This window comes from Hoplias malabaricus, chromosome 9 (assembly GCF_029633855.1).
Source record: "Hoplias malabaricus isolate fHopMal1 chromosome 9, fHopMal1.hap1, whole genome shotgun sequence".
NCBI lineage: Eukaryota > Metazoa > Chordata > Actinopteri > Characiformes > Erythrinidae > Hoplias > Hoplias malabaricus.
This window is the reverse complement of record NC_089808.1, coordinates 36,989,558-37,014,768: the sequence shown is the minus strand read 5'-3', so window position 1 is coordinate 37,014,768 and position 25,211 is coordinate 36,989,558. Positions and strand designations below refer to the sequence as shown.

Sequence of the window (25,211 nt, the reverse complement as noted above, 5' to 3'; positions counted from 1 at the left end):
AGGGAATAAAATATTTCTATCTTATTGTGTGAGTTTTACCCACCATAGATACATGGCTAAAAACCGAGTCTTTCACACGAAAAGATCCCGAGGCTGCACCACCTACAAGTGAGAGAAAGCCAAGCATAAACCAAATTGAAGAAAACACTGCAGTTAGCACCTAGCACATTAACTGATCTGTGTTTTGTGCTCAGAGGTCTTGTCTAATGAAGCAAGTCAAACCAGTTTAGTTGCTATTTGGAGTTTGCCACGTTTGCATCAGTTGGGAAAAATAAATTACATTTTTTTAAACAAATTTATTTCAGCTTCATTACTGACACGTTAAAGTGTAAGACAAGAAAGAACTTGCAAAAATTAAAAACATAAACGGGTCAGTGTCAATATAATGTGCCTTTAGGCTCTCGTAACTTTCAAAATAATTTCTCTAGATTTTTAATTCTTTTCACAATTCATCATATTTAAAAGATTATAGACTACACAGAAAACATGATGGTCAAGCTTAATCACTTGTCATTTTACAATGACAAGCTATCATTTTGTGAGACAACCACAATTTGTGTCCACCCTGTCACGGACTTACACAGTATAAAAACACGATGTACTGTAGAATCCATAAAATCATTTTCAGAGAGGTATTGTGTCCTCTTTCTCATGACCTGTGTAAACTTTTGTTAATTGAGTATTTTGTAAAATTTGTTCAGTTTTTACCGCATATCTGAATCAAACATAACTTTTTTTTCCATTGAACAATAGTAAACAGAAGCATTTTGAACAAAAACTGGAATAAAACTACTTGACTCGTTGTTAGGTACCATTCATTTATTCATTCATTGTCTGAATTCATTGTCTCTTATACAATTCAGGGTCGCAGTGGGGAATCATAGGGGCACAAGGTGGGAACACACCCTTGAGGGGGTACCAGTCCTTCACACTCACCTACGGTGAGTAGGTGAGCGACACACACTCACCTACGCCTATGGACACTTTTGAGTCATCAGTGCACCTACCAACGTGTGTTTTTGGACTGTGGGAGGAAAACGGAGCACCTGGAGGAAACCCATGTGGGAGAAACTCCTCACAGACAGTCACCTGGAGGAAACCCATGCAGACACAGGGAGAAGACACCAAACTCCTCACAGACAGTCACCCAGAGGAAACCCACGCAGACACAGGGAGAACACCCCAAACTCCTTACAGACAGTCACGCGGAGCGGGAATCAAACCACTTTTTAAGACACTAATCCACCTACCAACGTGTGTTTTTGGACTGTGGGAGGAAACCGGAGCACCCGGAGGAAACCCACGCGGACACGGGGAGAACCACCAACTCCTCACAGACAGTCCCCCGGAGCGAGAATCGAACCCACAACCTCCAATCCGTGGAGCTGTGTGACTGCTGCACCACCGTGCTGCCCATGACTGTATATAAGTATATATAAATAATTAAGTATTTAAATATTTTGCAATACCTGATTGAAACGCTTAAAATGTTAAAATGCTGTACATGGTATCATCTGTCATACTCACAGACACACAAAAAACACATAGGCACACTGTAACAAAAAAACTACTAACTGCTGAGGACATCATTGCAGCCCGCCAGTTGTGTAGCTATTCTACGTTATTTTACACTTGCTTACAGGAAATTTTGTGATGAAATCAGCTTGCCTGTGTTCCCAGAGAAATGCATGTGGTGTGTTATTTTGGATTGGGTGGTCAGCAGTGAGCACTCTTATTAACCGCAGGTCACAGAGACCAGAGTGTCATTCTGAGTCTGAACATCAGAGTTCAACATAGGATTGAGCTCACACAAGATGGTGAAAATAACTGTCATCATTGTGCTTTTACTGAAACTGTCAGACTGCTTTGCTCAGTCAGGTTTGTTTCATTTTTATTTAAACTACATTTGATCTCAAGCATTTATTAATTATTTAATTTGCAAAAGTGGTTTTACCTGCAGAGAATCCATCATTTTAGGTTGAGGTTGATTTGCTTTGTGTGAGGGTCACACTTATTCTTCTGTTTGAATTCCTCATCAGGGATATGGCAGCAATGTATTGTAAATGCTTAAAATACTCGAGTTGTAGCGTAAACAGCTGTTGTGTTCATTCACAATTCTTCACTTCCTCCACAGATGGGACATTTCTGATCTACAACGCCCATAAGAACCGATGTCTAGGAGACAGTCTGCAAGAGCTGACTCTGTGCAACCCTCAGAACCCCAAACAGCAGTTCCGCTGGACTTCAGAGAACCGCATCTTTAACGTTGTACAGAAGAAATGCCTTGGCACAGGGGTCAAGATTGAGGGCAATAAACTGCAGTGGTTCATCTGTGATTCCAGCAGTGATCTTCAGAAGTGGGAGTGCCACAACAACACTCTGTTTGGCCTGAAGAATGAGTCTCTTTACTTGTCCCTTCAGGGAGACACTACTTTACTGACACTGTCCAAAAACCCAGGGGACAAGGGCAAGTGGACAATTCATGGAACGACAGACAGTGTTTGCTCTCGGCCCTATGAAGGTATTTAGTTTCTCAGAATAAACAGCAGCATCACAACATTTGTTTAAACCATAATTATGTTTGTAATATTGTACTTTTTTCTGGAACTGGTGGTGGGGCCACAAACTACTATTGTTTTAAGGTTATAATAATAATATTTTTTCTGAATTTAAATCCATATATGAATGCATAGTCTGTATACCTGCTGAAATGAGAATCACACTGCAATATTGTGTTCAAACAATGTTTAAAACTCTTTTGTCCTTTTGTTATCACAGAGATATACACAATTAAAGGAATACTTTTGGACAACCTTGTGAATTTCCATTCCTTTATGAAAAGAAATGGTACACAGACTGCACAACGGATGGCTCCTCCATCAAACGTCTGTGGTGTGCTGTTAAACGGGAATTTGAACCCGATCAGCTCTGGGGTTACTGTCCAATACGTAAAAAAGGTACATGGTTTCTGCTACTAATGCCTTAGAACAGATTTTTATGGGTTTATTCAGTAACATAATAATTAATTATTTTTAAAAATAATGATATATTAATACATACATTGTAATGATTAACATTTAACTTAACCCTATATTGATATCTGACTGTTAGTTTTCTGGTTCTTTTCTGATTGTAGATGACAACTTCTGGGTGAAGAACCCTCTGACAGATGTGTATTACCAGCTGAATGAAGAGTCTGCACTGAACTGGTATCAGGCCAGGAAGAGCTGTCAGCAGCAGGGGGGAGATCTGCTGAGTGTCACTGAGCCCCATGAACAGACTTTCATATCAGGTACAGGCTCTAATGACTCCTAGACACAGTGATTAATTACAGTAAATGTAATACAAAAAACAAATTAAATGAAATATAAATGATGTTATTAAGTTGATTCATTTATTTAGGGCTGACACAGAAAACAGGGGCAGTGTTGTGGACAGGACTGAACAGTTTAGATGCCTCTAGTGGATGGCATTGGGTCAATGGACAACCTTTACGTTATCTGAAATGGCTCAGTGGTGAGTTTTCTTGTCTTAATTCATCATTTATTTTTATTTAAATTGACTATTAATCAAAACTCTTTAATCTGTAATTTAATTCTTTTCTTCTCATATGTTTGTGTGTGATTTTCTGAGAAAAGGTCAACCATCTTCTCTACCAGGCCATAGCTGTGGGGTGTTAAGTCAACTTCATGGTTCTGAATGGTCCACTGCTCTTTGTTCTGATAGACATGGATATATCTGTCAAAGAGGCCTCTCCACTCCCACTGTTCCACCAGGTAATCAGCGTCTCCTTGAATATTGAAGTATTAAATAATGCTGGTCTTTGACATCCTGTATGTTTTATGTCTGCTTCTGTCTAGCTGTTCACACAGGTTCTTGCACCACTCCCTGGATTCCTTACTCAGGCCACTGCTACCACCTCTTCCGAACAAAGAAAACGTGGCTGGAGGCAAAAGACACATGTCGACGTGAAGGTGGAGATCTGCTGAGCATTCTCAGTGTAGAAGAGCAGAGCTTTGTCATCTCACAACTCGGATACTGTGAGTTTGTGTGTGTTCTATCAGCTATAACTCCGTAGGATAAAATTGACAATGGGTGGCATGCATTCAGCATAAGTTAAGGTTGTTGAATTTGGTTTGAATCAGAAGAGAACACTATAAGGAACGAGGGGTTTGGATAAAACTGACCCCAGCTGTAGAATTCCTTTCCAACTATCAGTTCTGTGAAGAATATATAATTTAAACTCTCTGATATGCCTTTCTTATTATTTCTTCCAATGTACACAGTGAAGACAGATGAAGTGTGGATTGGTTTAAATGACCTCAAGACTGCGATGCTCTTTGACTGGAGTGACCACTCCAGCGTCCCATTTGTCCTGTGGGATGTGAATGAGCCGAGCCACGATGCCACCCTTAAAGAAGACTGTGTTTCAATGAGAGGAGAGGTAACAAAATCATCACTTACATTGTAACACAGATCCATTTCCACTAAACTAATATTAATATAACGACTGAAATACTCATTCTTAATGTTTTGCTTAATTTTGAGATCAGACAGTAATATAGATAAATAATAAATCACAGCATAATTAATGCACATTACTAGCAAATAAGGGACACATTCCCTCCAGTAAATTTACCTGTGTCTGGTTCAGGAGGGAAAGTGGGCTGACCAAGTCTGTCAGAACAAGTATGGATACATCTGTAAGAAAAAAACCCATTTAAGTCCATCCACTAACGACACAGCTGTTACGAGCCCAGGCTGCAAACCTGTGAGTATTGGCTTCAGATTTTATTATTTGGACTATTTCTTTCTTTTGAACTGTGGTTGTAAGGAATTTTGTTAGTCATCAATATTTGCTTCACTAATCAATATCTCATGTTTCTTGACTTTTTAAGGGTTGGGTCAGGTATGGCTACTATTGCTATCAAACTGGAGCACAGACTAAAACCTTTCAAGAGGCCAAACAGATGTGTGAGAAGAGTGGATCTTATTTAGTCGACATTACAGACAGGTCAGAATTGTGTATTTAACACATAGGTTTGTGTCCAAAAGGCCACACAGTTTTTCAGAGCATATGTTTGTCAATAAAATTAGGAATAGGACATGCTACACCTTTGTGATACTTGTGTGTACTGCTGGAATATAAGCGCACCATTTGGGGCTGGAAAAATCTGCATAGATTTAATAACATTCAGCCAGAAGATCTTTAGTGAGGTCAGGTATTCATGGACTAAATTTGTGTCTTTTTTTATTATTCTGTCAACTTCTTTTTTCTACAATTCTTCTTCTTCTTCTTCTTCTTCTTCTTCTTCTTCTTATTATTATTATTATTATTATTATTATTATTATTGATTGAGGTTAAAGAAATGGTGCATCATGCAAAAGTGTGTTCTGCTCCAAGGCTTGTACTGGGTGTACTAGTGTGCACCTGAGATGATGAAGTTTGTTGCGGTTGATGGTTATAATATGGAATGAAGGGAGTATTCCAAAAGAGTGGAGGAGAGCAGGCAGTATCCATATCCCTAAGGAAAACGATGCTTAGATGCCTAGCATGGAGTGGGGGTGGGGGTAGGTCTGGGATGTCAGAGTTCACTGTTGAGCCTTCCAGAGGTGTCATGGGCTTAATTCATCAAAACACCAATGAGGAGAGGTGCCAACCTGATGACCCGTGGGGTAGAGCTAATGATGAAGTAGGTGAACCAATGAGTAACCTTAGTTGTTAAGGGTAGCTGGTTGCTAATCGGATCATAAACGGTCACAGCAAGCTTAATGGGTAGGTGTAGGATCCTATTTCATTTAAATGTTTCTAACTTAGATTATAAGTATAACGTTCACATATTACTCATAAAACATGTTTTATATTATTCTGAAAATGTTTCCTACTCACCTGCTGCTCTCCAATCCATATGTGCTTGAAACCAGTGTTTACGAATGCTTAAAATGCTACACATTTGTAAATGTGTAGGGAAAAAAGTGTCCCTGTCCAGTATGCTAGTCTTTCTTTCTATCTGCTCACAGCAGAGAAAAGCATCTATTGGTTTTTACACAACAAACAGACCTCCAAAATTTGAAAAACATGAACCAAGATGAGGATATTGTTCTATCCCTGCTCCATAGGCAGGTAATATTGAATTATTTTGCCGGAGATGGATCTGTCTCTCAAAAAAAAATATTACAACTGAGGATACAAATGAGTTTCTGTGGTAATACAAACAGTGATTAAAAACTTACAAACAAGTTAAAATTCAGCCATATAAACAACAATATTTTTTCTCCTCAAACATACTGTTTCACCTTAAAAGACACATAGCTTCTGAGTGTAAACAAATGAAAGAACAGTTTGCTACAGTCTTATGTTCCCTTTAAAAGCTCTTTTGGACAGACGTTTATCTGGAGTAGTTTAGTCAGCAGGTTATTGATAGTGTAGTGAGGTGGTAAGAGATTTGATCAATGCCCTGCAGTGAGTGAAGTGGGTTTTGTCACTGTGACATAGAAACAAGCTACTTGTTGAAGGTCTATAATTTGAAAGAAGTAATTGACAATTTGTAAGCATGTTTGGTGCAATTTTCAGAGCTCAGTCTATTTAATTCTTACTTTATTTATTACCCAGAGTGTTGTATAAAAGCAATAGAACACTCCAGGTTGTGGATTATTGTGAAATAACAGCATGGATAAGATGGACTCCAGTAGTCACTTTCTGCTCATGTTTGTGCTGTTGCACAGCCGTGCTGTTATTTCACGATACACACTCCCTCTCCTGTTCTGTCACTGTTTAGCAAACAGAACTATGTTCATCATTGAAAACACTGATTTTTTTACCTTTTGTAAGACAAGTGTTGCTTTTGAAAATAGTACTTCACATACTGTATTGCTCACTGCAGACTGCAGTTCCTGCAGTTTTCAATTTTTGAGAAAACCTGTTTCAGAAATACAGATCATATTTGATTAGTTTTTTTCCCTTGAAGGATTGAAAATGCATTCCTGGTCAGTCTGATTGGAGCACGGTCAGAGAAGCACTTCTGGATCGGACTGTCCAACCAAAAGAATAAACACATCTTTGAGTGGACAAACACTAGCAAAGTTTTGTTCACACACTTCAATGCTGGAATGCCAGGTGATATCTACAGATATAATGTGAGACACTTCACATAGTCTGAGTGGAGTGGAATGAACCATTTGAGATCAGAACAAACTACATATACTACAAAATCAAATTATAATATAATTGATTCAATTATATTTTATTCAGGGTACTACTGAATGGGGTGCATACAGTTTTTGGTACAGGACCCATGAGATTTTAGTTGTGCCACTGTGTGAAATGGAACACATGCTTTAAGTGATTGGCTGTAAGAATGAACATAGTAAATTTTAAATGCCGCAGATTTTTTTTTGTACAGTTTGTACAAATCTATTTTTAAAACACAGGAGGGAAACAAGGCTGCGTTGCCATGACCACAGGTGTACTGGCTGGATTATGGGATGTGTTAAGCTGCATTAATGCAGAGAAATACATCTGTAAGCAGAAAGCAGAGGGAGTGACCCCAACGCCAGCCCATCCAACGACTCCTCCTGCCAACTGCAGTGAGGGCTGGTTTCCACTCATAAACAGGGATCAGTGTTTTAAGGTACAATACATATGATTGAAGCTAATAATAACAATTAGGATGAGCCTGAATGAATTTTAGGTATTTGTGAACACCTGCTCTTTGAACTTTAGCACATTATTAGGGAGTTTGTCCATGGTGGTGCAGCAGTAGGTGTACCTACCATACAGTTAAGGTGACATTTGAGCCTGTGTTCAATCCCTGTCTCAGGTTACTGTATGAGGTGTTTATCCTTCTTATTCTATGGGTAAAAAATAATTGTAAATGTAAACTGTAAATTCCTTAAAAGTATAAAATAGTTTTAGGCTGTGTTTGTTGTTGTTTTTCATTTTCTGTAGTTTCCCAGCACTGATTTGAGTTTGTGATTTAATGTGCTTCTTAAAGCTGTTTGCAGTGTCCCCACTCCAAAAGAAGACATGGTTTGAAGCTCTTGCCTTTTGTCGAGAATTGGGAGGTGACTTGCTCAGTATCCACAGTCCTATCAATATAGAGACAGAGAACTTGAAACAGTAAGTATAGGATGTTAATAACAATATAGATAAAACAATTTTTAAAACCTTCATCAGTCGTTCAGCATGGTAATGATGATTTTTTCTGAGAAACTACGTTTGTGTTTAAGGAAATGGACCTAGACATACAGTCTTTATACAGATATTTATGTTTGCAGTTCACTGGACCCATGGATTGGTTACAGCATCCAGGATCCCACTGTTGGTTACACATGGAGTGATGGCTCAGCTGTGAGTGTGGTTTAAATGAAATAATTCCTCATAGGGAATGCTAAAATATAAATGTAATATTTTGTCTTTAAGTCATCCTATGAAAACTGGTTTTATGGCGAACCAGACAACTACAAAAACATTGAAAAATGTGCTACAATGTATTTGTCCTCGTGGTATTACTCGGGAAGAGAATGGGAGGATCTACAATGTGATCACAGAACTGACTGGTTTTGTGAGATTCAAAAAGGTAACATCAATAATATATATTTTTCAGATTTATGGAAATTAACAAAGCACATAGAGGTTATTTTTATAGCCCAATTATTGCACAGAAGTATTATCTAGTACTGTTAATACACTACCCTGAGTGTCATTTAGTTTATTCCATTTACATTCATGAAATTACTTTCAGGTATAAAAATATTTTTTTCAGAATCCAAAAATTATTTAACCAATAATTTCACAAGGACTGTGAAAGACTGGTGACACATCCAGGGTGTGTTTCTGCCTTGTGCACAGTGATTCTTGGTAGGCTCCGGATACACAATGACCCTGAACTGGAGAAGCACTTACAGAAAATGAATGAATGCATTAATATTTCAATACATTAATTAATTATTTAAATACATTATTTAATTCCTGTTGTTTAGTTTTGTTCATCCTGCTTCCACTTTGATTCTTCCATCCTCCCAATTTATACGCTGCTTCCAATAGAGGCACTTATTGTTTTGCATTTCACATTCAAGCATTTTCTAGGGATTTAGGTGTATGCAGCAGATCATCATAAGTTCTTAACTTATACAGACCAGTGCAAACTAACTACAGGCATGAAAACACTACACCACATTAGCTTTTGCAAGCAAGGATAGGTCATAGGTCACTTGGTGATAAACTTTGTTAGAGAATTGTTAGTAAGCGCAATGGGAAAACATCAAACTACCATGATGAATAAGGGCTACATGGGCTCTGGCCTACTTTGGAAAGTCTTTGTCCCTAATAGCAAACCAAAGACCCAATAATGCATAGGTTTTTATTTGTGTTTGCTATTAAGATGGTGTATTTTCCTAGAAATTCCATATGTATGTAGGGCAATTCCAGGGCTGATTCTGCCCAAGTCACAATAGCATGGCTTCACACACTTGGATTGCATGTACTTGATTGGCCTGCCTGCATACCAGATCTATGTGCCATTGGAAATACAGGTGCATCTCAATAAATTAGAACATCATCAAAAAGTTAATCAATGTCAGTAATTCAGTTCAAAAAGAGAAACTCATATATTATATAGATTCATTACAAACAGAGTGGTCAATTTCAAGCATACATTTTTTAATGTTGATGGTTATGGCTTATACCCAATGAAAACCCAAGTCATTATGGCAGAAAATTATAGTACAGGAACCTTCTCCTCATCTCTAGCCTCCACTGCTGGTGTATGGAGCCCCCATGCAGCGGTGCTATAACTTCACAACCTCTTCTCTCTCTCTCTCTCTCTCTCTCTCTCTCTCTCTCTATATATATATATATATATATATATATATATATATATATATATTGTCAAAAGTTTTAGCTTGCCTGCCTTTGCACATACTTGAACATGAGTGATATCCCACTCTCAATCCATAGGGTCATTGGCCCAACCTTTGCTGTTATAACATCTTCAACTTGTCTGGGAAGGCTCCACAAACTTTAGGAGTGTTTTTACGTGAATTTCTGTCCAATTCTCCCAGAAGCACATTTGTGAGATCAGATACTGATGTTGGAAAAGGCCTGGCTCACAGTCTTCACTTTAATTCATCCCAAAAGTGTTCTATTGGGCGGAGCTCAGAACTACAGTATCATGCTTGGCCATGCATGGATTCCGTTTTATCTCAAATTAACTCTGCACCTACTTTTACCTCCCACAGAATCACTGACCACCTCTTCCTTCCTCAGACTCATATATCACTAACATTCTACATTCACATTACTATAACCCCTTCATCTGTCATTAGTTCATTTTTACTTTTGTTCTGTTGTCTGTTGTGTCTCTGGTGTCGACCCGAGGAGTATGGGTTCCCCTTATGAGTCTTGGTTTCTTCCTAGGTTTCTTTGTCTGCTGAGGGAGTTTTTCCTTGTCACTTTTGCACAGGAGGCTTGGACCCGGATCTCTGTATAGCTGCTTTGTGACAACGTTCTGTTGTGAAAAGCTCTACATAAATAAAATTTGATTGATTGATTGATTGTAATCTGTGCAGACTACTCAAGGCTTTCCACATCAAACACATGTCTCGAATGACCTTGCTTCATTATTTGCCAAAATTATCAATTGTCCAAAATCTCTTGGTATGCTGAAGCTGTAAGAGTTCCTTTTACTGGAACTAAGGAGCAGAGCCCAACTCCTGAAATACAACCCCACATCCTAATCAGCATGATTTATCCCACTGTATCCACTTGGATGCAGCTGCTTGGCCATGGAAACCCATTTCATGAAGCTCTTTTTACGCATGGTTCTTGAGCTAATATAAAGGCCACATGATGTTTTGAGGCCTGTAAGAATGTTAATCATTTTGGATAGGATTGCTTTTTACTTGTGTGTAAACAGAGAATTTCATGAGAATGTTGATTAGTGGATTTGATGTTAAAACAATTTTTGTTTTCCTCTAGGAGTTACACCAAAGGAAGTGCAGATTACGGAGCAAAGTAAGTCTGAAATCGGTTGTTTATCACTTCAATTCCATGAGATTTCCAAGAATTTTAAAGATAATTCTGTTTTTTTTTTATTCCTCCTGCAGCATACAATAAAACAGATGATGGATGGATTATATTCAAGGAGAGTCAGTATTATTTTAAAAGTGGTTATGACTCTATGGAAGAAGGACGGAGGTTCTGTAAGCACAGACACGGTGAGCTTGTGGTCATCAATGATGAAGAAGAAAGGTTGTTTGTCTGGCATCAGGTAAAGTGAACCTTGTGGTGGAATTTTAATATTTTAAAATAAGACTTGTTGATATCTGCATGTTTAAATAGTGAACTACTTTGTGTTTTGTCATTTACTGTTTTATATTTTTGTATCTTTTAGTCAAATTTAAGTTATAGTTATAGTGATGTCTTTATTGGCATGAAAATTGATCTGGATAAGTCATTAATGTAAGTTACTGCCAGAACTCTCGCATTTAAAAGCATATTTAAAGTATGATTAAAACAGAAATAAACATAGCATGTGTTTCTGTTTAAGGTGGATGGATGGATCTCCAGTAGTATTCCAGGCATGGAAAAAAAACCAGCCGGCTTTTGGGAATGAAGACGAGAACTGTGTGAAGATGACTTTCTATCAAGGTCAGTTGTGACAGTGGAAAATTCTAGATAAACATGAAGTTAAACTTATTAAACTCACATATTTACTATTACATAAACACCAACACGTGCTGTGTAGACTCAGAGCCCTAAATAGTACAAATCTGAGCAATTATTTCTGTAGATATTTAACTGTTTACATTTGGCTCTTCACAAAATTCAATTGCTGGGCTACATATAGTTTACATTTATGCATAAAGAAAATTATACATGGAAATGATAACTTTCACTTTCAGATATTTGTATTCTAGATTAGTAAAACATTTGAAATATAGAGAATAGGATTTAATTGTATAAATGATAAATCAGATCATTTTAACTAACTGCGTTTCGAGATGTTTGAAAATTATTTTGTTCAAGTAATACATCATTATTTCCTCCAGGGCTTTGGCAAAGTGTGAACTGTGGTGATTATAACAAGATTGTCTGTAAACGCAGTGGTACTGTCCCAGTCAACTCCACTGCTGCCCCCACTGAGCCGCCTCAAGGAGGCTGTCATGAAGGCTGGGTCAGATTTCAGAAAAAGGTTAAAGATGATGTTTGCTCCCTTCATATGTCACACAAGCTCATATGATTTAGGTCTATGTCATGGTTTTTGTGTGCATGTGCTGCAATGAACAAACACATTAAGCCACATTACAGAGCGAAATCAGTGCAGCCACAGACCAGTCAGAACAATTATGCTAACACACAACATCCACACATTTACCTGTTTCACTCTTAAAAATAAAGCTGGTGTTATGGAAATTTTTAATTAATCTATGTGAAACCAGGAAGGAAAATCGAGAGGTCTATTCTCAAAGAATTCTTTGGGGAGACCAGAGGAATAAGTCAAAGATTCTCTCTTATCTCACGAGTTTATTGAACAAATCAAGTCATACATATAGAGCCCCAGTCACGTACACCAGCAAAGTTTTAACCCAAACATTCCCTTATTGGTGGAAAAATGGTGAGAATGTCCTTCAGACATTCAGACAACACATAACAGCTCAGACCTGTAATTTTCCACAGGTCACCGTAACCACAACTTCAAGCACTAAGGCCTACTATATGACTAAGAATTAACCAAGATTAATCAAAACCCCATATCTTTTGTCATTAGATTAGATTAGATATTACAAAACATTACTCATTAGTGTTAATCTGCATTTTTCCATTACATTCCTCCCTTTTTATGATTTAAAATATTGCAAAAAGAAAATGCAAAAGATAACATCAACCATAGACTAGCTAAGCTTTCAGTCTAGGCATCATAACTCATGCACTTAAAAAACTATTAAATGATTACACGTGATATGATTACATGTTGAATGATTATATCAAATGATTATTTAAACGTATAAAATCAACCTGAAATCAGCATCAATGAATGAAAAGTGAATAAATGAAAAATTTATGAAAATTAAATTAAAATTTACTTCTCATCAAATGAGGCATGGAGTGGCTGGGGCATTTCAAGAGGCATCTCATCCAGTGGATTTTTCTCAGCTGCAGGGTCAAGCTCCGTGTACACATCTGCACTCACCATACTGAATTGTATACCAACAGCTCGTTCAATAATTTTGATGATTAGGCTTCTGGCACAGGGAATAATACAACATCCGATTAGTGCAAATACTGATAGAGAAATGATTACCGCGACAGCCAGCTTCAGCCCCAATGCTCCCCATTTGCCAAAATAGGAATCAAACCAAGCCATACAGTCATTATTTATACCTGAAAATTCATACAACTCCTCAGTAAAAGTTGTTAACTCCTTCATTGCCTCAGTGAATGACCCGTTTGCTGCTGTGTGATTAGGAATGTAAGTGCAGCAGCGATCACCAAACATATGACATACACCTCCCTTTTCAGCCAAAACCATATCTAGGGCAATTCGATTCTGATTCTGATGTCATTTGTGAAGTGTAATGCAACTGTTCCCCCAGAATTTTCAGTGTGTCACGAGTCATATTAGCCAGACGCTGTTGATTATACCATATGAAATTTATCCAATCCACATTTTTGTTCATCGTTACCCATATGAAAATAGACTCAAACCCTGCGGCTATAGGGTTCCGTGCTTTAAATTCATCGGGGACGCCACGTGGAATGCCTATTGCATCTAAGTAAATCAAACGGTCCCCCAAGAAATCTCTCTTCGCCCTGTGAATCACCTTTTTAGTCGGAAGGTTAGACAATTTGGATCCAGGGAAAATAAGTGTTGGCTCTGCCAACATAACCAGAGCACATGTACCTGTCCAGTTTGAAGGAAGGGTCGATCTAAGACGACCTCCGTTACCACACCGCCAAAATATGTCAGCCCTTGGTCTCCGTTGAGTCACCAGGAGCGTGTAGCGTGGGGGATAGAGACTATACATGTTCTGAAATGTAGCTGTGTGATCAGACCCCAGTTGAAACACCCTTTGATTTTGATCAACCACCCACATGATGGAACAATGCCCTGGAAAATGTCCCACCTCTATCGCGCAGGGGCGCAAGCGGTTCGCTACAACACACATTACATCTTTTGACAAGTTTCAAGTGTAACACTCATAGGGAGCATTCAAATTGTCAACATAATCATCTGGGTTTTCAATCATTCCTCTAGGGGACAACATTAAGAAGGACTTAAGCCATGTGGGACATTCACGATGTATAGCTGAGTAGTTCAAAGTTTTGGAGCCAGCTGCAAGAGCACAATCTCTAGGACACAAAAAGCGCCCCTTTATTGACTGACGTAGGATGTCTTCATCCTTACACATTTTACCTTTATTCCCCTGCAGTAAGCATTCTACCTTTAATGGATCTGGATGCATTTTTCTCATGTATTTGGCACAAGTGAAAGCATTGTAAGGATGTAAGGCCTTGATAATTGGAACGTCCCGTGCCCCCATACAGACATAACATGATGAATTTGTTGCTGTTGTGACAGCGTATTTAGCTTTTTGATACCAAAGATTTGTACCTGAACGTATGGTGCCACTGGGATAGCCTGAACCTGGAAATGACCCAGCCAATGTCGGTGCCAACAACATCAACAATCTGCATTTTTCCATTACAGCTGGTACCAATGTCCAATGTCATAGAAAAAAATGCTTTAGTTCCATAAAGAACCATGTTTGTTTCATAACCCTTTAGAATAAAATTGGTATTAATTAGGTTGTAAACACATTAAAATTCATTAATAGTTGTGTGATTATGAAATAAATTTGTTGTTTACAAACTAATTAATAACCAAAATTTAAAAACAGATTTTAGTCTCATTTGATTGTGAAGAATCTTTTAAAGGTTTACAAATCCATCACTAGATCTTAAAGTTCTTTACCAATTTAAACATTAGCAAAACTGGATCTTCTTTGCCATCACTTAAAAAAGTTATTGTAGCTGGTTTATTTGTAAGGATGTTGGATTGTGATGTTCTGCGCAGTGTTTTGTTGGGTATGCGTGTTCTTGTGGACACTTTAATGTGTTGGTTACTTTTTACAGTTATTTTCCTTTTTTTTGATAGAATGTCTCTTTATTGAAACAATTGGGTGTGGCATGTAACATATCTATATGTTTTTTTTTTTTTTTTATAGTGTTACAGAATACAAACGGACAAGCAAACCTGGCTTAAGGCCAGAAGTTACTGTAAGGACTTTGGAGGAAATCTGGCATCAATAACTAATAAACTTCAACAAGGTCAGAGTCCTTTCCTGTTCAAAAACTAACATGTCATATCCTATTAATTTGATTACTCCTCTTCAATTAACCACCCAGTGAGATACAGGAGATTGAACAAACAAGGCTAGGCAAGGACTCTTTTGCTGGAAGGTTATTAGCTTAGGGATTCTGGAGTAGCATGTAAATATTAGCGTGAAGATTCATGTCAGGGTGCCATAAAAGCTAGAAGTTAACATATCAGCAGCCACAAGGCCAATCGCTCTGACATTTGACATGGTGCTTCTGTGGACAAGGCTATAAGTAGACAATTAAGGACATTTCGATTATGTCAAAATTGTAATTGTCAATGGCCAGTATCTACAAAAAAAAACCCTAAGTGGGTAGAGTTTAATATATTTATTTAGCAGTAAACCCAACAAATCAAGCCCATCTGGGAACGTATTTGGTTGACTTATGAAAGGCCTTACTGTGAAGGAGCATGTCCAAACAAAGCACATATAGGAGGTGCTACTATAAATGTTTGAAGAGGCTTTTTTCTGTTTTAGTGCCACCTAGGGATGCAGTTGCACCAAAACTAATCATGTAATCGGATCCCCACAATAATCAAGCGTGTGACGTTTTACAATATTACATAGCGCTATCTGGGTCAGAATTACTAAGTTTCTGTGTCCAGCGTAATGAAAAGAGTGTAACAATGCTCATTCTTCGAACACCACAGTATTTACGAGCAGTGGAGAGAGAGCAAATAATGACTAAAAAAAAAAAACAGAGCAGGCTAGCACACACGTAGCTCCTTAGCAAGACTAGCTAAGCTATAAACCAATAGATTCTCATTTGGAAATCTTCACAAACGTGGCACAAGCACTCTTCAGTATTCAGCATCACTTCTTATTGTGTAAATCCCTTGATTTTTGAAGCTACCAAACAAACCAATGAAATGTAAACTACATCTTGGAATTACATATACAGGTTATTCCATTCTTATCTTGAACTTGGACCAAATGAATAATTACTTATTTGTTTTATTTTAGTAATAGAGCTATATATATATATATACTTACACAAGATAAGAGATAACTAGAAGGCAGGGCAACAAAGGAGGCACAGGTGCAATCACTAATGACAAGGTGGGGCTAGGGCGGAGACAAGGGAGGAAACAGGAACAGAACAAATACAGAACAAATGAAAAACAAAGGAACTCAGACACAAACAGAGCAGGAACACACAAAACAGGGCAAATGTGTGACAGAACACCCCCCCCCCCCAAAAAAAAAAAACATGCAACTCCCGGGGCATAAAGACACAGACCCCTCCTCCTCTTTTGTTCCTGTTTCAGTCTGCATCCCTCTGCCTGTTTCCTCCTTAGTCTCTGTCCCTGTTTGTGTCTGTACCCTTTTCCTATGCCCAGTCCTGTCCCATCACTGTTCCAGTCCCCAGTTCAGTCCCCATATCTGTGCAATGTGCAGTCCACAGTACAGTCTCCTTTTCCTGCTTCTGTCCACACCATTCCAGTGTTTCATCTTCTGTTCAGTCTCCGGTTTTTGCTCCTGTCTAGTCCCCAGTCCCGTCTCCTGTTTCAGCTCTGGTTCCGTCCCCAGTCCGGTCTGCTTGTCCTGTCTTGTTTCCAGTCCAGTGTTTTGTCTCTGGTATGTGCCCTTGTCTTGTCCTGAATCCCATCACCTGTTTCTGCTTATGTCATGTCTTTTTCCCAGTCTCCCAGTCTAGTGTCCTTTGTTGCTCTGCCCTCTTGTTATACAAAAGACAAGGGACTAGCATATCAATGAACCAACAGGTGACTGGACTGGAGCTTAGACAAGGTTGGACAAGGTTAGGAAAAGAGACTGGACAGGAGACAAAACACTAAACTCTAGGAGCAGCAAGCAAGCCCTGCAGTTAGGTCGTCAGGAACAGGGGGCCTTGCGGTGATGTCCTTGGGAACAGGGAGCACTGCGTTGACATCCACAGAGGCAGGAGGTCCTGCAATAATGTCCATGGAGGCAGGTGCTTGGGCTGCTTTTAGGGCAGGTGCTGTGGGTGATCAAGGGGCAGGTGTTGCTCAAAAAACAGATGCTGGAGCTGTTGAGGGTTCAGATGGTCCAATGAGCGCATTCATGAGGAAATCCTATAAGGTTTTTGACCAAGGATCCTCATGATGTGCACCTTTGTTAGCCTCACCTGCTTCCACTGGCTCTAACGGCCTCGGGTTATGGAGGGTGCCGGTATCTCCACGAAAAGGAAACAGGCCTTATATATATATTTGTTTAATATGTTTAAATATATATATATATATATATATATATATATATATATATATATATATATATATATATATATATATATATATATATATACATGTATACAGGAGAATACCTGAAAGAGATCATGTTTGATCACAGAGGTGTTTTGACAAAAGTGTGACAGATATTTTAAAGAGACACCAGTGAACTGTGTTAAAAAGGGGAGTAGTATATCGTTTTTAAAATACAGGTTGCATTCTGGTAAACTTAGTGTGGCATATTCTGCTCTGTCACTGTTTCCTTACCCCAAGTAAAAACCCAGACAATGCCCAATGTCAAATAATCACCCAGTACCCTTTGACATTTTGCATTAGTGCAAAAATAAAACTGAGTGTTCTGTGTATGCTGTGCATTGCCTGGTTAACCACTCGTTTACCAGGTTTTATTCTCTCCCTTTGTTGATTTAGCTTTCCTGACCTTGAATATGATAGAAGACACCCAGGATTTTTGGATTGGCTTCAGTAATTTGGCAGCCATAATATATAAATGGACAGATGGCAGTCCACTCAGATTCACAAACTTTAATGAAACAAGACGCTATTATTATAATTTGGTATGTCACTCATTGATTTTTGAACGCATTCACAGATATTTGGCTTTAAGCATGTGTTTATCATGTATATTTCATAAGCATGAACACTTAACATGTCAACAATACATGGTGATTATATTGTTTCTTATATTCACCATTATTTTAGCTGATACTTTTTTATCTTAAGTAAGATTTATTCTTTGTTTGTATGTGTGTGTGAAAGGATTTTTAACTACGTATTCTTGAATAAGGATCCTATCTGTGTTTAAAAGGATAAGAAATGTGTTGCTGTGGGAAATCAGCAAAGATCACAGCCTGGACAATGGGTGGAAAAAGACTGCAATGATACAAGTGGCTTTATTTGCAGTCAACCTCTAAGTAAGATCAAAAAAGCAATTTGGCTTCTCAGGCATACTCTTAAATAAACAGGAATTTGTTCACTGATATTCAAAAATCTGGACACATTTTCTCCTTATTTTACTATTGATAAAGGCATCAAACCTATGAACATATGGGGAATTATATAGACTCCAAAGGACATGTGTATTTTAGATTATTTTAGAAAGTCATTGTCCTTTGCTCTGAAGCTATAACCACTCTTGGTATATATATTTGGAAAATTTGAATGCATGGGATTATTAAATTTAAATATTTATGTGTTTTCTCCATTTTCAGATTCAGATTTAAGCATCCCATCCCCCACAGATTTGCCCAAAACCTTCATCACAATTGGAAATGCTTCTTACCTGATCGTTCAAACAAACATGACCTGGGGAGAAGCGAAACAACACTGTGAGTCTCAGGAGGCAAAACTGGCCAGCATTCGAGACCTCTATGCTCAATACTACATTGAGCTGCAGGTATATAAACTTGGACAACCCCTGTGGATCGGCCTTAACAGTCAGGAGGTAGGACTAAATTAAAATTACTGAGCATAAAATGTATGACATACTCCTGATGTAACAAAATTATATTAATAATCAAAAGAGTACAGTACAGAACAGAGTACACTTGCTCTTCTTTTCAGCTTCAACCCACAGGTTTTCAACAATTTAACTTTGTTATTTTTTTTTCTATACAATTTTTTTTATTATTATTAATTTTCATCTCACCTGACGAGAGAATTTGATTCAATTTAAAGCTCCAGTAGCCTTCAAAATATACCAACATAGAAAGTGCTTCTGGAAGGGAATAAAAGGTGCTATGTGGGGCTTATAGTTGAGGTTAAATGCACTTGCATATTGTGTCTAAAGGTCGTGTCTAAACGTAATTCTGGAGCCGGATTCAAAATATGCTTAAGTCCACTTCCAGGAATGTAGGTATTTTTAATACCAGCTACGAGTGAAAACACCTTTCTCTTATGTCATTTACATGTTCTCTAGTCATCCATATGAAAGTAAATATTTGGCCTCTGTAGCAGCTTATATTTATAACCTAGCTGATACAGGTGAAATAAACCCTTTAAATATTCATGAACATTGACAAATGAACAAAAAGTCTAATTGAAATGGAAACACTTCATTGATATTGTGTGTGCATGAAAATGTTTTGGGTGTTAACAACATTGACATGGCTTAGTTACAAGTACAAAATTTTGTATTTGAACATTTATAGATGAATTTAGATTGTGTTCATAATTTCTATGTGACATTGAATTAATTGACCTTCAAAAATTAACCAAGGCTGCTATTAATTATGCTATATTTCACAGTTGACTTTTTGGTGTAAAGCAATGCTGGTCAATGTTTGTTATTGAACAGACACATGGATATTTCCTGTGGATTGATAACTGGCTGTTGAATATGGAGAGGTGGAGTAATAGTGAACCGAAGAAGGACCAGCCCTGTGTCTATGTGGATGTAGATGGAGGGTGGAAAACTGCCAAATGCAATGAAACCTTCTACAGCCTGTGTAAGAAGTCAACAGGTGAGTTATGTTTAACAGCTCTGGATGATGTAAACAAAAAAAAATCTATTGTCTTTTTAACCCAGAAATGCAGAAAAGATTAGTGGCTAATTTGGAGTTATGATTTAGTCTTTCACTCAGAAACAGGAAGAAAGGATTGAATGAGAAATCTGTAAATTATGGGATAAAGTTGAATTAATTTCATGTGTGCGCTTGTTGTAAAAATGTTGGGTTTTTCCCTTCCTGTTATCACTGTATCCCTTCTAATCTGTAACAGTTAATAATTGTATCAATTTTAAGTGTTAAATAAGTGATGTGAATGTATTCTTTCATTGTAAACTTTACAGAAATTGCTCCAACTCCACCAGCTCAGTATCCAGGAGTGTGCCCTGAGCTAACTGAAGAGAAACCAATGATGACATGGCAGCCTTTCAAAGGGCACTGTTATTCCTTTGTTTTAGATTCAAATTCATGGGGCTCAGCAGCTAAAATTTGTAGCCAAAGAGGTGAGAACAACATCATAATGATCTTAAAAACTGTAGCAAAAACATTATACACATCAACTCCTTGTTTCTGCACTCAATGCCTATTTTATCAACTTCACTGACCGCACAGGAGCACTCTGTACTTCTACAATTACAGACTGTAGTCCATCTGTTTTGTCTGAGCAATTTGTTAGCCACTGGTCACCCTGTTCTTCAATGTTCAGGACCCCACAGAACACGTATGATGTGGACGGTGGATCTCACAAAGCACTGCACTGACATCGACGTTGTGGTGTTTTATTGTGTGTTGTGCTGGTATGAGTGGATCAGACACAGTAGTAAGGAAATTTGTGTTTGTAGATTATTTCTTTGTTGTAACAATGCTTTTTGGCAATAAATCTAATAAAGTTGGAAAGCCTGTTAATTTCCATATTAAATGATGACAGTATTTAGCTATTTTTTTTTCATGGTCACAGTCCACATAGTCAGCTTTACTGCTCATCCCACAAATGTATGTTCCTTATGAATGTGGCACCATTTCAAGGGGAACTTTACAGGCTTTCCAACTGTGTAAGATTTATTGCCAACAAGCATTGTTACAACAAAGAAATGATCTACAAAACACAGATTTCCTTACATTCTGTGCCATATTTATAATACTGTGATATCACATCTGATGGTAGCAAGTCTTATTTCAGCCACTAGACTCTAATAAAAAGTAGAATTGTTACTGCTTTCATTTGGGAGAACTGCAATGTGGCTATAGTGGGTAATGATAAAAACTAAACACTCCTGTTGCTGATTGGCTTTATAGAACGTGATTGACAATAAAAAAGGCAGAATGTTCACTTCCAGTTTTGCTGTGGCTGAATTCAGTGCCAGGGCCAAGAATAAACAGATAGAATCACATGAAGTAATGGCAGTCTTCTGTTAAAAAACATTTCAGAGTAGGGTCCTTGTGAGCAGTGGAGTAGACAATGTGCTTTTTCACATTGACAGATTCAATTAACACACAGATATTTTCCTGTTTTTATTTCTCAATTAAAATACAAAACTGTACAAAGATTCATCTTGTTGGCTGTTTACCATTGAGGACAATACAACACACTGTACATAACACCATCCAGCTCCAATGTACCATGACTCTTTCTGAAGTTCCTTTAACTCAACTTGCCCTAGGACAAGATCGCGGTTCACCCTGAAAAACCTACTAGTCATAGGTTCAAGTTGGGAGCAAAATGTTTCTTTTAGGGAATGAAATTATGTTGGTGGTAATGTGCTGAAGTGTTCTAAATTAAGGTCATGAATAGGAAGCAAACTGATTTCAAGTTGGTGGAAAAGGACTAACAGTTGTTACCCAGAGTTTTGGAAATGGAATACAAAGTCATTGTAAGGGTCGCGGTGGGTCCGGAGCCTACCCAGAATCACTGGGTACAAGGAGGGAACACACCCTGGGGGTGAAGCTAATCCTTTACAGGGCGACACACACTCTCACATTCACATCTATGGACACTTTAATATCTGCTTTATTTTTTTAATTTATTTTTAAACATGTCTATTTTATTGTGGAAAATATGTAAAAATGTAAAAACAAAGCAATTTGCTTGACAGTAAATATGTGAAAAACATTATCAGTGGAAAATCTGGGTGTTTTATTGTTTAGTTTTACTATTATAGAGATAGAAAATGGAAAACAGTACAAGTCACAGTATAAGTCAAGAACAATGGAAAAGCAATTTCTTATATTTTACAACTATTAAATAATACATTTTCATAGATACTGATAGTTAAATGTTTTATGTTTTGTATAAAGGAAGAATAATCATTTATTTTAAATGATTGTTTTTTTTCCCCAGGAGCCAGTCTTGCCAGCATTCAAGACATGGAAGAGTCATCATTCATAGAGAAGTACATTAGTTTTCTTGGAAATAATGAGGACAAATTCTGGATAGGTCTTTACAAAACATTTGGAGGTAAATACAAAAGTATTTAAAGTATGAAATATAATAATGGATCCCAAAATAAATTATTTTTTAGGGTTGGGCTGATCATTGGCTGCTAATTTTGTGCAGTGTGAAAACAAATCATGTTTCAAAACAATGTCTTTTGTGACACAATCGTGATTAAATCCCACTTTAAAGTAAATTAACAAGGTCAGTTTTCTTTTTGAATCATACAAGGCACTGGTTGTGGATGGACAACAATGTTGTGGATTACATTAACTGGGACGAACCTGGAGACAGCCGTGATGATGATTACCATGATCCTTATGAAAATGTCTGTGCTTTTATTTCTGCCAAAACTAAAAAATGGAGTGAAAGCTTGTGCAGATACCAAAATGCAAACTTTATCTGCAAAACCGCCAAAGGTAATTTGCCATGATTTAGCTTCCTGTAAAGTCAAATTCATTTAAGGTGACTGGTTTAAGAAAGTGGAGAACATTAACATGAGTGGTATAACAGATTTCTGTACAGTTGAGTTCAGAAATGTTTTTCAGGTATTTGTTTAATTTCTTATACAAATGGTGAGTTATATTTGCTTAAACAAGTAGGTGTTCTATATGTGTAATGTTATTTTAACATGGTTCTGAAACACCATGCAGCAATATCAGTACTTTAACACATTCCTGGTTATTTTTGCTGTGTTTGGGTGTTTGTTGACAGGTTTATATATACCAGGTGGTTAACTAGTAAATATGATTTCACTCAATTTGGGCTCTAGACAGAAGATCCACCTACTTTACACAAAATATCCCACAAAAGTGATTTATCACTGACCCACAACTTTGTTGTTAGCACTGTTTGAGTAATGTAAAAATTTATCATATTTGATTTTTATCTACAGAAAACATGCATGAGTTGATTCAGACAAATTTGCCATTAAAAACCAAAACCACAGTTCTGAAATGTATTTTTACCTTTTTTTCAAATCTAGTTTTAGTCTATAATTGACTAATTGCAATGTATTACCCTTCACTCCTGTTGTCTTAAAGTCAACTTATCCTGTCTTAAACATTACACAACACAATGTTAACTAAAATACTAATTGTTCTCCTTCTGTTTTCTCCACAGTTATAAACCCAGCCCTTACAGTGAACAGCACAGGTGAGAGTCTGACACACAAACAAGCAGTCTCTGACAAATCCAAGTGTTGGAGTGCATTACTTTGCATTATAATAAAATGCATTTTTTGAAGAATTGTCTTGAAATATTCTTATTTCATTCTCTGATTTTCCTGCAGTTGCTTACGAAGTGCATCGTTCATACGTTGCTGGTGTGTCAGTGGTAGTGGTGATTGTTGTCCTGTCAGTGCTGGCTGGACTGGCATATGTCTACCGCAGGAATTCAAACCGACCTGTTGTTCTTCCCTCACTTGTGAACCCTCTGTATTATGCTACAAGATTCTCGCAATCAGAGGAGAAAGATACCAAGACCTTGGTGGAAAATAACGAATAGACCTACTTGTTTGTAAATGTGTGTATGTACATTTTGATTTCTATATATGTAATTAATTAAATGCTTTTTTTGTAATCAGGGATTGTGTTAAAATAAGCTGGGTCATTTAGACATTCAAACTCTCAAGGGGTTTTGAAATTGTATTTGGATTAACAGCTACATAAATGTAATTGTGTCATTAGTGCTTACTAAATAAAGTTCATCAGACTTTCTTTTAAATACATTTTGTTCAGTTGATTTATATATGTAAATATCTCTCTAGAACAACAGCACATGTCACTGAGTTCATCATGCTTAGTGCCACCTATTGGCTAGAGTGGTATAAATCCTAACTAACATTGTACTGTGGAACAGTAGATCTGTTTTCTCTGGAGAGAGAGCTCCTTGAATATGTTTGGGATGAATTAAAATTGATATTTGCTCTATTCAACCATATCCTCACAGAAGTGCTCTGTAAACACCACAACACCTGAATCAGTGGCTCCTCTGTGCTTTTGAGGTTGATAACTGGATCCTAGAGGACTAGAAATATATGGCCTTGTCCAATGAGTCTTGGGACCAGTAGTTTCAGGCTGGTGAATAGGGTTCATGTGGCACAGACTCCACAAAATCATAGATCCATCCAGGCACTCTAGAGGGTTCCATATTCCATGGAAGCTAAAGAACAATGGCCCTGGATCACAGGATTGATGAGTACAATGACCTCATTTCTTGCATCACCAACAAAAATCTACTCTCCTGCAGTTCGTGCTGGTACTGCCAGTTAAACATTCTCTTTCTCAATGGACTTTTTTCACAGCACAGCACCTCAGGCAGCAGTGGCCCGTGACAGTGACTGCACTCTAAACATATCGCTAAGAACTCTGGTAGCGGTGCATTCAAACATCAAAAAAATGCAAGCATCTTGGCAAGCCATGTTGACAAAGCGTGAAGCATGAAGTGTTCTAAAAATTTCCTGGTAGACGGCTGCACTGACATTGGACTTGATTTAACACAGTGAACTAACACAGGCAGACGACATGGCTCTCCAAACCATCACTGATTGTGTAAATTTCACCCTAGTCTCAAGCAGCTTGGATTATGTGCCTCTCCACTCTTTCTCCAGACTCTGGGACCTTGACTTCCCAATGGAATGTACCACTGAGCAACAGTCCAGTTATTTTGCTTCTTGGCCCAGGTGAGATGCTTCTGGTGTTGTCTCTGGGTCAGGAGTGGCTTGATACA

At 37.7% G+C, this 25,211-nt stretch overlaps 1 pseudogene; it reads left to right on the top strand.

Annotated features, from left to right (window-relative positions):
* The first annotated feature begins 1,814 nt into the window (after nt 1–1,814).
* On the top strand, nt 1,815–24,117 carry LOC136707163 (macrophage mannose receptor 1-like; annotated as a pseudogene).
* Nucleotides 24,118–25,211: the final 1,094 nt, after the last annotated feature.